The following is a 13,341-nucleotide window of genomic DNA, read 5'->3' on the forward strand; positions in this document are numbered from 1 at the left end:
TATTACAACAGAATCCACTGAAACAATAGAGGGTTGCACTGGTTCAAGCTGGGGGGGGGGGGGACAGAACAGGTAAAGGCAACAAGTTAGCCAAGCAATATGGCATAAGAGATTTCTATAGTATACATGTTTCAGTGATGTGGCTAATTCTGTGGGAGGGCAGAGAAAAGTTTCCATTTAAAAAAGATATTAACACCAGACTGAGCTTGTTAGTAGTGGAGACCAACTCTTAAAAGAACATTTATGGGTAACCTGACTGCTGACACAATCCTGGGTGTAATTTCCAGTTTCTTAGCTAGATTAATAGGCTGTTAATGTATTTCAAATACTCTGGTATCTTGAAGCACACAGCTGCTGGAACTGCCTCAGGGATCTGTTCTGCCACACTTATTTTTTGTAAATATGTAATATTCCTCTTTCATGCACACATCTCCCTCATGTCCCACTGAACTTTTGACCTGGTCAATGCTGAGCAACCTCCTCCCCTGCAAACCCACAGCTGCGGGAGTCTTGAAAAGAGGAGCCCTGAGCCTTGCCAAGCAGCTGCCTCTGCTGGAGCCAGCATGGGGGCCTGGCTGTTCAACACTCTCTCCCCATAACAATGCCCAGAGCCTGGCCTGATGGATGCACTGCTTTATCTGAGTCAAACACCTTTGAAAATCCATCCCCCTTCCTCAGCCTCTCATTACGCAATGGTCCAGGCAAAAGAAAATGCAACATCTGCCTCCCAGATTTTTGAGACATACAGCTGCTGGTGGCAGCTCACATCTGCAAGCATCACCGTCTTCCAGTCTAGTGAACACAAGGTTTTGGGATGACAGTGAAAAAAGAGGAGAGCTCAGGTTACAATGATGAAAACCAAAGTCTTTTTCAAGTATCTTCTGTGAAGCGAGCCATAAAAGATCAGGCTACAGCAAAGTTCTCTTCTGTTCTTTATCACCACTGATCACCCCTCACCCCAGCTGGGGCAGACCTTAGAGGTCTACATTGATTGAGGACTCTTTAAGCACCTAAAAGACTGAACTGTTCATTCACTACTGTATAGCATCACATAAACGCTTGACATTGACATTTAGGGATCTGAACTGAAATATTTTACCAACTCCAATATGGATTTTTATCATTTTATAAATCCAAGATGAAAATTTACATAGCAAATTCTGGTTGTGTGAGAGAGAGAGCACAAAGGTCAATTGCTGATGTGAAACACAAAAACGGGATGTAATTTGTTTCCCTACACACCCATTTTCTGGAGGAAAAACAATCAGGACATTAGCCATTCTGCCCAGCAACTGTCAGCCAACTGGCTTTTTGGATAGTCAGCCTATCCAGAATAGCCTATAGAAATTAATGATGGGAGCGGCAGCCCAAAAACAATTGGAAGGCCATAGCTGCCCACTCATGGTCTAGGCCAGTGGTCCCCAAACCGTTTTAGACAAATGCCCCCTTTCCTCTTGGACAAAAACCCTAGTGCCCCCCCCCCCCGTGCCTATTTCTTGATATTAGGTCTACTGTTTTGTGCAACAGCCACCCAGCCTGCGGCATCCACCTCAGCTGTGCCCAGATTGCCATCACATCCTCTTTTGCCCAAATACAGCCATGGCAGTGGTCAAAGCCTGCTCCTCCATCTTGCCCACATCAACCTTACAGCAAAAGGAAGGCCAGCTGGCTGTTCTGTTACTGTTCCCAAGGTGACTGAGAAGTCTCTTGCCCAGGCTTGCCTTGGCTGGGATGGGCAAGAGGCTTCTTGGTTGCTGCTTGACCAGCTGCTCGACAACTTTTCAACTGCTGCTCAGTCACTGCTCCCTTTACACCCAGTCACCCTGGGAGCAGCAACCAAGCAGCTGGCTGAGCAGCAACCAAGAAACCTCTCACTCATGCTACCCTTGTGGCACAGGCTGCTGCAGATGAGAGGCTTCTCAGTTGCTGCTTAACCGTCTGCTTGGCTACTGCTCCCAAAGTGTTTGAGTGCCAAAGGAGTAGCTTCTCCCTGGTTAGGAAAGACGTTCAGTCCTTCTCCAACAGGGAAAAGAGGGCCACAGCAAGCTCCCCACTTTCTTCCTCAGCAAGGAGGGACTCTCAGTCTGAGAAAGGCAAAGAAACTATCCTAGATACTTCTCCCACTCCTTCCCCAGAGCCTTCCCTTTCCCACACACCTTGAAGTCATCCTCCCACAACACAAACTTCCTATTCTCTCAGCCTGTCTAATGAAAATAAGCAGCAGTGCGGCTCCAAGCTGCCAGCCAAGTCCCAGCAAAGCTCACAAAGCTTCGGCAGGGTTGCAAATGTGAAAGCTCCTTCTTGCAGGTGTTTCTACCCCATTGCCACATGCTCGTAACTCCTCATCCCCACCATGGCCCTAAAGGCTGCTGGTTCCCCTTGTTTGTCTTGCACACCATTATTTTTACTGAAGGTCTCCCTGCTGCCCCTTTTCCCTCATTGCCTCCATGGATCTTTCCTCCACCACCACCCCCCAAGGGGACATACTGCCCACTTTGCGGTTTACTGGTCTAGGCAAATCAAGATGTAAGACAAATCCTTGGATGTGTTGATTCATAAATAGCACTGGCAGGCCTAATACTGTTCTTATACAATTTGGTCCCTAGCTAGTTCTTCTGCACTCCCCTCCTAGCTTTAGCATCAGTCATTCCAACTGGCTCCAGCAAGGGAGAGGTGAAACACCTTGCCCATCCCAGTGAACTTGCCATTTATCTCCTCCCTCCCTAAGCTGTCATCTATTTTAAGTGTGAAAGAGTGCAGTCTACTGTATTAGCTTATCTGAAAGCCCATTTAGCTTCTCTTCACCCAAAACTATCTCAACAGCAATCTCATCTGGTCATGAAGTATTCCTGAAACTATTAAAAATTACTGTCTGAATTAACAGTTGATGTTGCCTCCTGGCTGCTGTGTGCCTTCAAGTTGTTTCTGAATTATGGTGACCCTAAGAGGAACCTATCGTGAGGTTTTCTTGACAAGATTTGCCTTTGCCTTCTTCTGAAGCTGAGTGTGTGTGACCTGCCCAAGGTCACCCCAGCGGGTTTCTGTGGTCCAGCAGGAATTTGAATCCTGGTCTCCAAAGTCATAGGCCAATGCTCAAACCACTACACCATGCTGGCTCCTTCGTGTGGCCTCCCTCTTTCTTCTTTTTGGGTGATACCAATTAAATTATACATCTGTGGACAGGAGGAGGGGTGTTGTTTTCTGAAGTTTTCTAGAGCACCTAGAAAACACTAGGTTCTGTGTCTCAGCTACTAAGTGCAGTGGGCCCTTCAGCTTTACAGGGATTAGATTCTGGGACCCTGAGCAGATACCAAAACACACCTACACACATATAGATGGTCACACCCTATATTATTAAATGGCAGCAATGTGAACATGCATGCTTCAGCATGTCCATGTTCATCTCACCACCATTTAATAATATGGGACATGATGATCTGTGGTTGGTTGAATTTGCAGATTTGGAGGCCATGGATCCAAGAGAGGCCCTCTGAATTGCATTTTTGTGCCTCCTATAATAATTTTCAAAAGAAAGAAAACTTCAAGGACTTCACAAATAGTAAGTCTCTACTTTTCCTGTAGCAGTGTTTAAATTGACTGATAAGTTTAAAATTTTGCTGTTTGTTTTTATTTTATTACATAATTTAATATCTCTAGCTCTGCATGTGACTTAAGTGACAGAATCAAACAACATACATAACATTTCAGTTAGAGGAACTCTTAGAAAACATTAGCTCATGTTGTTATATACACATTATCAGAAGCCATATTTGTAAAAAGCAAATGCCTGGTAGAAGCCAAAAAAAATATAATTAAGTTTCCTTGCTCACTATGATGTTAGGCACAAGAACATGATAAGTTCCAATTTTTGCCATGTTGTAGTATACACAGTCCTGGAAACTTGGCCAATGGGTATACCTGAGTAGTGACAAGCATGTGTTATGTGCCTTCATGTCAGTTCTGGCAAACTTATCAAAGGGTTTCCATGACAATATGTATTCAGTAAGGGTTTTGCCTTTGCCTGAGGCTGGGAGAGTGTGACTTGCTCAAGATCACCCAGTGGGTTCCCATGGACAAGCAAGGATCTGAACTCTGATCTTCAGAATCATAATGGAACACTGAAACCACTACACAACACTGGCTCAGAAATGGCAAGACCACTGCCTAATTTAGAATTGTTTTATGTTAGCTATTACCCATATGTACAATAAATAACATTTGGGGGGGGGGTTGAAAAAAACAGTGCTATATGGTTGTTATGCCAGGCAAGCATCATTTGGAGTCCAAACAGTTAATTAGTTGAGACATCCCTTCTGTAAGTGGGCAGCAGAGTAAGGAAGGTTTTGCAGGTCCCCAGCTGATAGTGAGGAGCTTTACATTCCTTGCCCTCTCTCGCTCAGTGATGGTTCACACCCAGCGACTCAGTTTCCAACACAATTCATAACAAAATCAGACTTTGGATACAAAATACATAGACTTTGGATGAGCCAATGCAAAATTATGGAGCATCAGAAGGAAAGAGAACATGAGGAGGATCTGCAATAAATCATCTTAATTTCTTCCTTGCTGTTCATTCCTTTTGTTCATTAGCTTCCTATCCTCAGCATACATGGCATTTGTACACTGCCTGAAAAAGGATCATGATCATTATTTTTATGAACGTCTGAAGTCTTTCCTTCTTATAATTTGACTAAATCCTACTAGATTCACTAACTGATCAAAGCATTGACAAGTCAATTGCCTAACTTGCAAGATACATACATCTAACAATGAAATAAGGAGAATTGAGCCAATAAACTCCGGACATGTCAATGGGTCAGTGATAGTTAGCCAATCCAGAAAGCTAAGCCTTCAGTTCTAGACATACCCCGAAGAAAGCTTCACTTAATACAATGGAGCTTACCTGTGAGTAAACATGACCAGGATCAGGTTGCAAAATGTATTACTCATTTGAATTTTGCAATACTGAAGATCTCTCATCATTTACAAGAAGTTTAAAATACAAGTTGTGAGAAAGGGAAGAGCCACAATTAATAGCTTAAAATATTTTATTTTTCATTTAAAATAGATCATTCCACTCTTCCTTTGCTGCCCATGTTAAACCAGCCCCCTTTCTTATACTTATCCTGGCACCCCATTTCTCAAGCAAGCCAAGGTTCAGAATGAACACATACATGTTATGTCTCCAGCTTGGCTCTGGCAATGGGAACAAAGCTTTTATGGTAGAATAACACCTTAATTACACACTCTGGGAGCCATTCCACATAATACAGTGGTGCCTCGGGTTACGAAATTAATTCGTTCCGCTGTCAATTTCGTAACCCGAAAGGCTTTCGCAAGCCGAATCCCCATAGGCGCTAATGGGGAAAAGCCGCGATTTGGTGTAAAATAGCGCCGAAAAGCACCAAAAGTTTTTTCGTAACCCGAAAAAACTTTCTTAACCCGAAACAGTTTTTTTAAATTAATTTTTTTCGTATCCTGAAAATTTCGTAAGCTGGGTAATTCGTATCCCGAGGTACCACTGTATGTATGGTAAAAACACTAAAATGCACCTCCAACACAATGAAAACACATCTTGAGGGAGTCAGGGGCAGAGGGAAAAAATGCAAAGATCAGAAAGTATGGTGCTCAACGCTGGACAAAGAAATCAGTGGCAGTCTATTAGGTCTGTACAAACTCCGTACCCATCTTAGTGGCCTTCACATGTGAAATGTTCTTCAACTGAAGCAGGAATGGGAAGCCTGTGGCCTTCCAAATGTTGTTGAGCTATAACTCCCAGCATATCTGACAGTTAGCTACATTACCTACAGAGGACAGATATTAGGATTCAACTCTTAAATGGCCACAAATTCTTGAAGACTAATCGAAACCCACCAAGAAGCTATCACCACGGTGGGAACAGGTCACACAAACATTGATAAATTTTAAAATCTACTTGGCTCTCTCAAATATTTACAAGCTGGGGTACAAAGACACTATAAAAATATCAAATTAAAATAACTGTAGCAACAAAACAACAAAAAGTTATAAAAGTTATAGACACTCAGTTAAGAGAAATGGTAAAATGTAAACAACAGACCCTCAGTTTCAATAACACCAAGTTACAAATGACCGTTAGGCAGTTTGCAAAATTACTGTGAAAATGCTGGTACTGTTTTCATGCAACGGTTGTAAAGTGGTCAGAGTTTGAATAAATAATGCTGCTCCTAAAGCCCACATTTACTATCATTAACAATAATATTCCCAAAGGTCCAAATGGTATTTAGGAAAAATGTCCTTTTATTGTAATAATTCTTTCTATGAGGTGGCTTTATTTATTTTTCAGTTTGAAATTGGCCATTCCACTCTTCCTTGACTGTCTACACAAAACAGCTCTCCTGATCCTTATTCCCCTCCAAACTGTGCAATGTAAAATGCTTCTCCCCGATACATATATCAATACATTAATGTAGAAGAGTTGTAAACAGGGAAAGTTGTGTTCACAACTGCAGTCCCTATGCTGGATTAAAACACTCTTGGGGGGGAAAAATGAGGACTTCTGTCCCTATACTAGTCCTTTGTTCCTGTCCTTCTAGATCCACCTTCAGCAGTATGAAATGTGCAATTTCTGGAAGCGTTTCCAGGTACAAGCATAGTCTTTTCTAATATCATCAATAATCTTTCATCTCCCCCCAGAGTACCACTTTTGGAAGTCAATACATACAATTTCTGAGAGCCAGCATTGTGCAGCAGTCAAACTCCCTCTGAAGAAACTTGCCAAGAAAACCTCTTGATAGGAAGCCTTAGGGTCACCATAAGTCAGAAACCACTTAAAGGCGCACAACAACAAGAACAACAACAACAACATACATTTTCTGCAATTGTACCCCTGTCTCATAACTAGTATGGTGTAGTCACTAATGCTAGATTAGGTCTCCAGAAGACCAGGATTCACATCCTTACTCAGCCATGGAAGGCTACTAGGTAACTTCAGGCAAGGCACATTCTCTCAGCCTAAGAGGAAGGCAATGTCAAAGGAATGTCTGAATAAATCTTGGTAAGAAAACCCTAGGACAGAGTCACTATAAATCACTGTCAACTTGAAGACACACAACAAACTTCTGTCTCAGCTGATTTTCAAACATAACCAGCTTCTCTTTCCTATTCCTACCAGGCTACCCTCTTATGCCATATGTGTGTGTTTGTGTCATTTATTTCCAGCCGGTTTTAATCTACTCTAAACAAACAGGTACAAAACAGAGAGGTGTTTTTTTAAAAAAGAGAAGAGGAGCAAACATAATTCGCAATGCTAGATTATCACAAGACCTTTCTTCCATTCTCCAAAAGAAGAGAAAACTGCTTCCGTTTTAAATTTAAAGCTGTTCTGTTTTAAGCTTAAGCTGTAAATTGTTTTTTTTTTTGTAAAAAGGTGGGATATAAATAAAAGAAACTTTAAAAACCCAGATGATATGAAGTGTTCCTATATGAGAAGCATGTTCTAGGCCCAGAAATCCAACCTGATTCACTTGTGAAGCAAACCAGATGCTAATTCGGGCTTTGAAAGGTGAAAGGTTATTGCCATTGCCCTTTATCATTGTAAATTCAAGATCTTTCTTTTGCTTCACAAGCTTGGAAGGAGAACCTTCTTTTAAGGGTCTATATCAATTGATGGGGGAGGCGCTGTCTTTGCTAAGGAACTCCCAAGGCTGGGAAAGCCTTTCACCTTTCAGATACTTAGCACTGCATAAGGGATTCTCCCCTCCTCCAAAATTCACATCCTGTTCTAGGGGTTTAAAGAAGTTTCACATCCTGTCGAACTCAGTACCTTAGGAAAAGGGCCCTGGCCATCTTTGAAAATTGTGCATCTCACTGCTATTCTTAATATATATATATATAGCTAACAGAAACACTTAAAGACAAAAACAAAGAATCCTGCCATGTCTCCTTCTTTTTGAAACAATCACACCCAAAATTATCAACAAGGTACTTTAGTCACAAACCAAGACACCGGTTAAGCTCCTTCACATCAAAGGCGTTAAGCATACCTAATTGTTGGACTGTGGCTAACCATCCCATATCGGATCAGAATAAAGGCTGCAAGGCTGTCTAAAGAATCGCCAAAATGTCCATATAGGGAGGGGGGAAGTACCAGTGACAAGGAAAATTCACTCAGGGCTTCTAGTTTGTGCCTACAAGATCTGTGGAAACTGGATCAGTACACACTGCGTAATGGTTTGCTAAAATCCTACATAAAACTTTGCAATGTTTCTATAGAGCGTTATGAATGCATTCACTCTTCCTTCTTTACGTTGCAGGAACATACTCCTTGCCTCCACAAATGGCCAGTGTCCAACAAGAGACAGCAGTCAACATCCTGAAGGTGAGTTACATTTTAAAAAGGGGGGAAAGATGAAGACATTATTTATTGTTCCTTTGAGCCGAAATGGAACTCATGCTCAGTTCTGCCTAGCTAGCCTCCACACTGCGTCTCTGGCGTCTTCAGTCAAGTATGACACTTGCCTGGGTCACAGCAGGCCAAACCCCTCCTAGACTGCCACCATTTTAAGCAGCCTTTAGGGAGAAGGGTACATTTTTCTATTTTCCAAACGGATGTCTGTGACATACATATTTTACGATCCCAAGATGGACAGTTATGGCTCGTCATTCACAATGTTAAAACAGCAATTATTCATAAAGACCCAAGTCTTGTGGGCTCCTAAAAACCTTCACATGTCAATGCGCACTATTTCCTTTTGCCTTTGAAACTCTCAGAGTGGCTGAAAAGCAATCCCAGCACCTTTAGTCATTACATTTCAGTCACTTAATACTTCACTTGGGTTGCATCCACACTGGAGAAATAACCCATTTTGGCACCGCTTTAACTTGTTGTCTGGTTCAATTGCTATGGAATTCTGGGAGTTGGAGTTTGTTGTGGGGCCCCACAACAAACTCCAGCTCCCAGAACTCCATAGGCTTGAGCCAAACAACTTAAAGCAGTGCCAAAATGGGTTATTTTTCCAGTGAGGATGCAGCCTTGGATAGTTTTTCTCCTGGGCTCTCAAGAAACCAGCTTCTCGTCTTTGGCAAGAACCGCTTTTCATGTCTGCTTTAAAGTTTGAAGGAGCATCAGAGGCACCAAAGTTGTCACATCTGCTATAAACAGATGGTAAAACCCCGGGTTTAATCACATTGTCCTAAGCCGCTTAGGATCTTCCCAGTATGAGCCAGAGGCTCTGGGAGGTCTGTTTCGGGTACAGTAACACACATAGACAGACACACAAACACAACACTGGGTTCTTCCATCTGATATGACTACCGTTTGTTCTGAACTTCAGCCGCAAGCCACACAAAAGGGCTGAGGCTACTGCTTCAGGCCCAGGCACTTTTATCTGCATGTTTTCACACTAGCAAAGCACAGGGAACCGTGCAAAAAGTAAAGCTGCTCTTAATAGCTTTTGCACCATACTTTTTGAATCATAATATTTTATTTCTCAGGACTGGATCCGTTTCGGGAAAAAGGATGAATCCATCCAAGAGATGAAACAAGATTCCCAAGGAAAAGGCTGCTAGAACCAGAAGGCTTGAGATAAAACTTTCCAGTGTCAGCAGTATGGCAGAATAAAGAAATCTATCTGCCACTGCTGTGTTTTGTTTTGTTTATTGGGTTGGTGAACTTTACACTCAGCTTTCCCAACTTCATTGGGATGAACTTAAACACAGTGGCATCCTGTTTCAAACAAACAAACCAACAAACAAGGCAAGCCCAAGCTTGAGAGAATAGAGGGAGTGGGGGGGGGGGGGACTACAGTAAAAGTTGGAGGGTGGCGAAAAGTCAGAAGGATCGGCCAGGAAGCTGGAAGGCGGCTGGAGTGTGGCCCCTCCAGGGCCAGGAAGGAAAGCCCAGGAGAGGCCAGCAACAAACCCTTCCAAAGCCTCAGGGGCCCAGAGGGGAGGAAAGGGCTGCCCCTTCTCATCCGGGCCTTCTCTCCTCCCTTTTGCCCACTCCTGGCAGCAAAACATGGGGGGCCCCTGGACCCAGGCTGTGCTGCTAACAAAAGGAGCCCCAGACTAGGCAGGGATTCCAGGAGGCCATTCCGCACGGAGGACCATTCGGCCTCTCCCCGAGAAGAAGGGCTCCTGCTCAGCGCTGGACTGAGGCTCTGGAGGCTTGGCCCTGGAGCCCCCTCTCTCTCTCGGCCACCGAAGACACTTTGCCCAGAAAAGGCCCGCCACCTTCAAGCCCCCATGAGCTGCAAGGCTCAAAGGCACCCAAGCGAGGCTGCAGTCCCTCTGGCTGAAGTCCCGTCCCCGGATTCCATCCCCAACTGGAAACTGCCTGGGCGGCAGAAGGCAGGGCAAGCCTCCCCTGGACAAAGCCTGCGAAGGCAGCCCAGGATGGGGCCAGCCTTGGGGTCGCCACAAGTCAGAAATGACCCGAAGGAAGGAGGCACACGACCCGCCAGACAAGGCAAGGCTGCCTCCGCGCAAAGGAGGCCGACAGAAGCCAGGAAGGCGCCCGTCCTCGCCATGCTCCCCGAGGGAGAGAGAGAGAGAAGGGCCACGGCGGACCTCAAGGGAAGCCGGCCTGACGCTCCGTAGTATGGACTCCATACATACACACCCAGAGAGAGAGAGATCCACACTTCCATCCACACGCACGTCTCTCTCTCTCTCTCTCTCCATCTGTAGATATAGATTTACACTTGTGAGAGAGAGAGAGCCCCCGGGAGCCCTCTCGCTCAGCAGCCAGCCTCTCCCTCACACTTTTCGCAGGGAAAACCCTCCCGAAGAAGCGGGATTAAAAGCCAAAGAGGACTGCTCCCGTCCACACTGGAAAACTAACCCGCTTTGGACTCGCTGTAACACTGGCTGGCTCAAGGCTATGGAATTCTGGGAGTTAGAGTCTGTTGTGGGGCCCAGAGCGGAGCTCCATAACAAACTCCAACTCCCAGAATTCCATAGCCGTAGAGCCAGACAACAAGTTAATGCGGGTCCAAACCGGGTCATCCCTCCGTTGTGGCTGCATCCCATTGACCCCCTGCTTGAAGCCTCACCTCGATCTCGAAGTCCGGGAGTCTGAAGGCGGTCCTGAAGAGGGAGCAGAAGTGGGCGATGGCCGGCACTTCCCACCAAGAGCGGAGCTCCCTCAAGGGGCTCGGCGGCGCCGTCGTCGTCGTGGTGGCCACCGGGGTCTCTGTCCCCGCCGCCGCCGCCGCCGAGATAAAGGTCCCGCTGGAAGGAGCCTGCGTTGTTCCTCCGCTGCCGAGCCCCCCGTCCTCCTCGGGGCACATCCCTCCAGCCTTCAGCGGCCGGGGCTGCCCCCTCGGCCTGGGCTCCTCCGCATGAGGGGCTCCGGGGGTCCCCCACGACGCTAACGCTGCCTCCTCCTCCTCCTCCTCCTTCTTCTTCTTCTTCTCCGGCGAAACAGATGGGCTCCAGCCGAAGGCAGGGGGAGGAGCCCACAAGGAGGGGCGGGGCTTCGGGAGAAAGGGGCGGGGCCTCCCCAGGCGCTAAGCCACTGGTCCCCAGACTCTGCCCTTTAAAAGAGAGTTGTGGACTCCAGCTCCCAGAAGCCTCGGCCATGTTGACTAACAGTCTGGGATTCTGGGAGCTGGAGTCCAAAGGCCCTTAAAGAGCACAGTTTGGTCCAAGCCTCCCTTCAAGCGCCTCCAGAAGCCTCTTAAACTGCCATATATTATTATTATCCCGGCTACTGCGAGGGTTCAGTGGTCCCCAAACTCTGCCCTTTAAGACATTTTGGACTCCAACTCCCAGAAGCCTCAGCCATCTTGGCCAACAGTCTGGGATTCTGGGAGCTGGAGTCCAAAATGTCTTAAAGGGCACAGCAAGGTTGCCTCCTCTCTGGCCCTCCTTGGCAGGTCCTGCAATTAGAGCGGAAAACAATGAAACCCATATAATAAATAAATAAATAAATAAATAAATAATAAAGTGTCTTTGTATCCCACTTCGCCAGAAGATCGAAGCGGCTAACCCTAAAACATGCCTAAAATACAATAATCACTTGCTACTACTGTATCTATCCCAAACTCTCCCATCCATAATAAAATACAGTTAAATTATTAAGCAATGATTAAAACAATTATTTAAATTAAAACATAAATGTAAGATGAGGGACATCTGGCTGAAGGAGACAGCGTGTGAAAGGGATCTAGGAGTCCTAGTAGTTCGCAAGCTGGATGCGAGTGTGATGCAGCAGCTAAAAAGGCTAATGTGATTCTAGGCTGCATCAATAGAAATATAGTGTCTAGATTAAGGGAAGTAATAGTCCCACTCTGTTCTGTTATGGTCAGGCCTCAACTGGGATAATACTGTGTCCAGTTCAAAAAGGATGTGGAGAAGCTGGAGCGTATCCAGAGGAGGGTGACTAAAATGGTGAAGGGTTTGGAAACCATGCCCTGTGAGGACTGGATGGCCCTTGAGGTATCTTCCAACTCTAGGATTCTATGGCTTGCCCAGGATCACCCAGTGGGTTTACATGGCTGAGCTGGGATTTGAACCCTGGCCTCCAGAAGAGTTCCCTTGATGGCTCTTGAGGTATCTTCCATAGAGCTATGTTAGTCTGTAGAATCAGTATGTAGAGAGTAGAGGGATCTTGTCACTCCTTTGAGACTAACTGACAGAAAGAAGTTGGTGGCATGAGCTTTTGTAGACTTCAGTCTACTTCCTCAGATGTATTCGATGGAGTGGAAAACCAGGGACACACACACACACACACACATATATATACCCAGCGGTCCCTTCTTTTATGCAGGGGATCCTTTTTGCACACAGACACCCCTGTAAAAGAAGTTCTGCATATGCTTGAGCCCCATTAGAAGTAATGGGGCTCATGTTCGTGGTTCCTCCTAATGTTGAGCTGGAATCTCTTTTCCATTGTTCCGGGTCCTTGTCTCTGGAGCAGCTGAAAACAAGCTTGTTCCCTCCTCAGTATGACATCCCTTCAAATATTTAAACAGGGCTATCATATCCCCTCTTAACCTTCTCTTCTCCAGGCTAAACATCCTCAGCTCCCTGAGTTGTTCCTCATAGGACATGGTCTCCAGACCCTTCACCATTTTAGTCGCCCTCCTTTGGACACACTCGTTTCTCAATGTCCTTTTTAAATTGCAGTACCCAGAACTGGACACAATATTCCAGGTGGGGCCTGACCAGAGCAGAATAGAGTGGCACTATTAGACACGATACAGTACTACTATTGATGCAGACTAGAATCACATTGGCCTTTTTAGCTGCCGCATCACACTGTTGACTCATGTTCAGCTAGGACTCCTCCTAGGCCCCTTTCACATGTAGTTTTGTTAAGCCAGGTGTCCCTCATCCTATGTCTATGTATGTCATTGT

At 45.4% G+C, this 13,341-nt stretch overlaps 1 protein-coding gene across 1 annotated transcript in view; it reads right to left on the minus strand.

Annotated features, from left to right (window-relative positions):
- Nucleotides 1-11,153, minus strand: part of CECR2 (CECR2 histone acetyl-lysine reader) — a 127,030-nt gene extending 115,877 nt beyond the window's left edge. The window contains exon 1 of the mRNA XM_089527743.1: nt 11,034-11,153. The gene's annotated coding sequence lies outside the window, so the exon portion shown is untranslated. The remainder of the gene's footprint in view (nt 1-11,033) is intronic.
- Nucleotides 11,154-13,341: the final 2,188 nt, after the last annotated feature.

The sequence above is a fragment of the Sceloporus occidentalis genome, unplaced genomic scaffold (assembly GCF_023333645.1).
Source record: "Sceloporus occidentalis isolate IW3139 unplaced genomic scaffold, rSceOcc1.0.p SCAF_5, whole genome shotgun sequence".
Classification (NCBI taxonomy): Eukaryota; Metazoa; Chordata; class Lepidosauria; order Squamata; family Phrynosomatidae; genus Sceloporus; species Sceloporus occidentalis.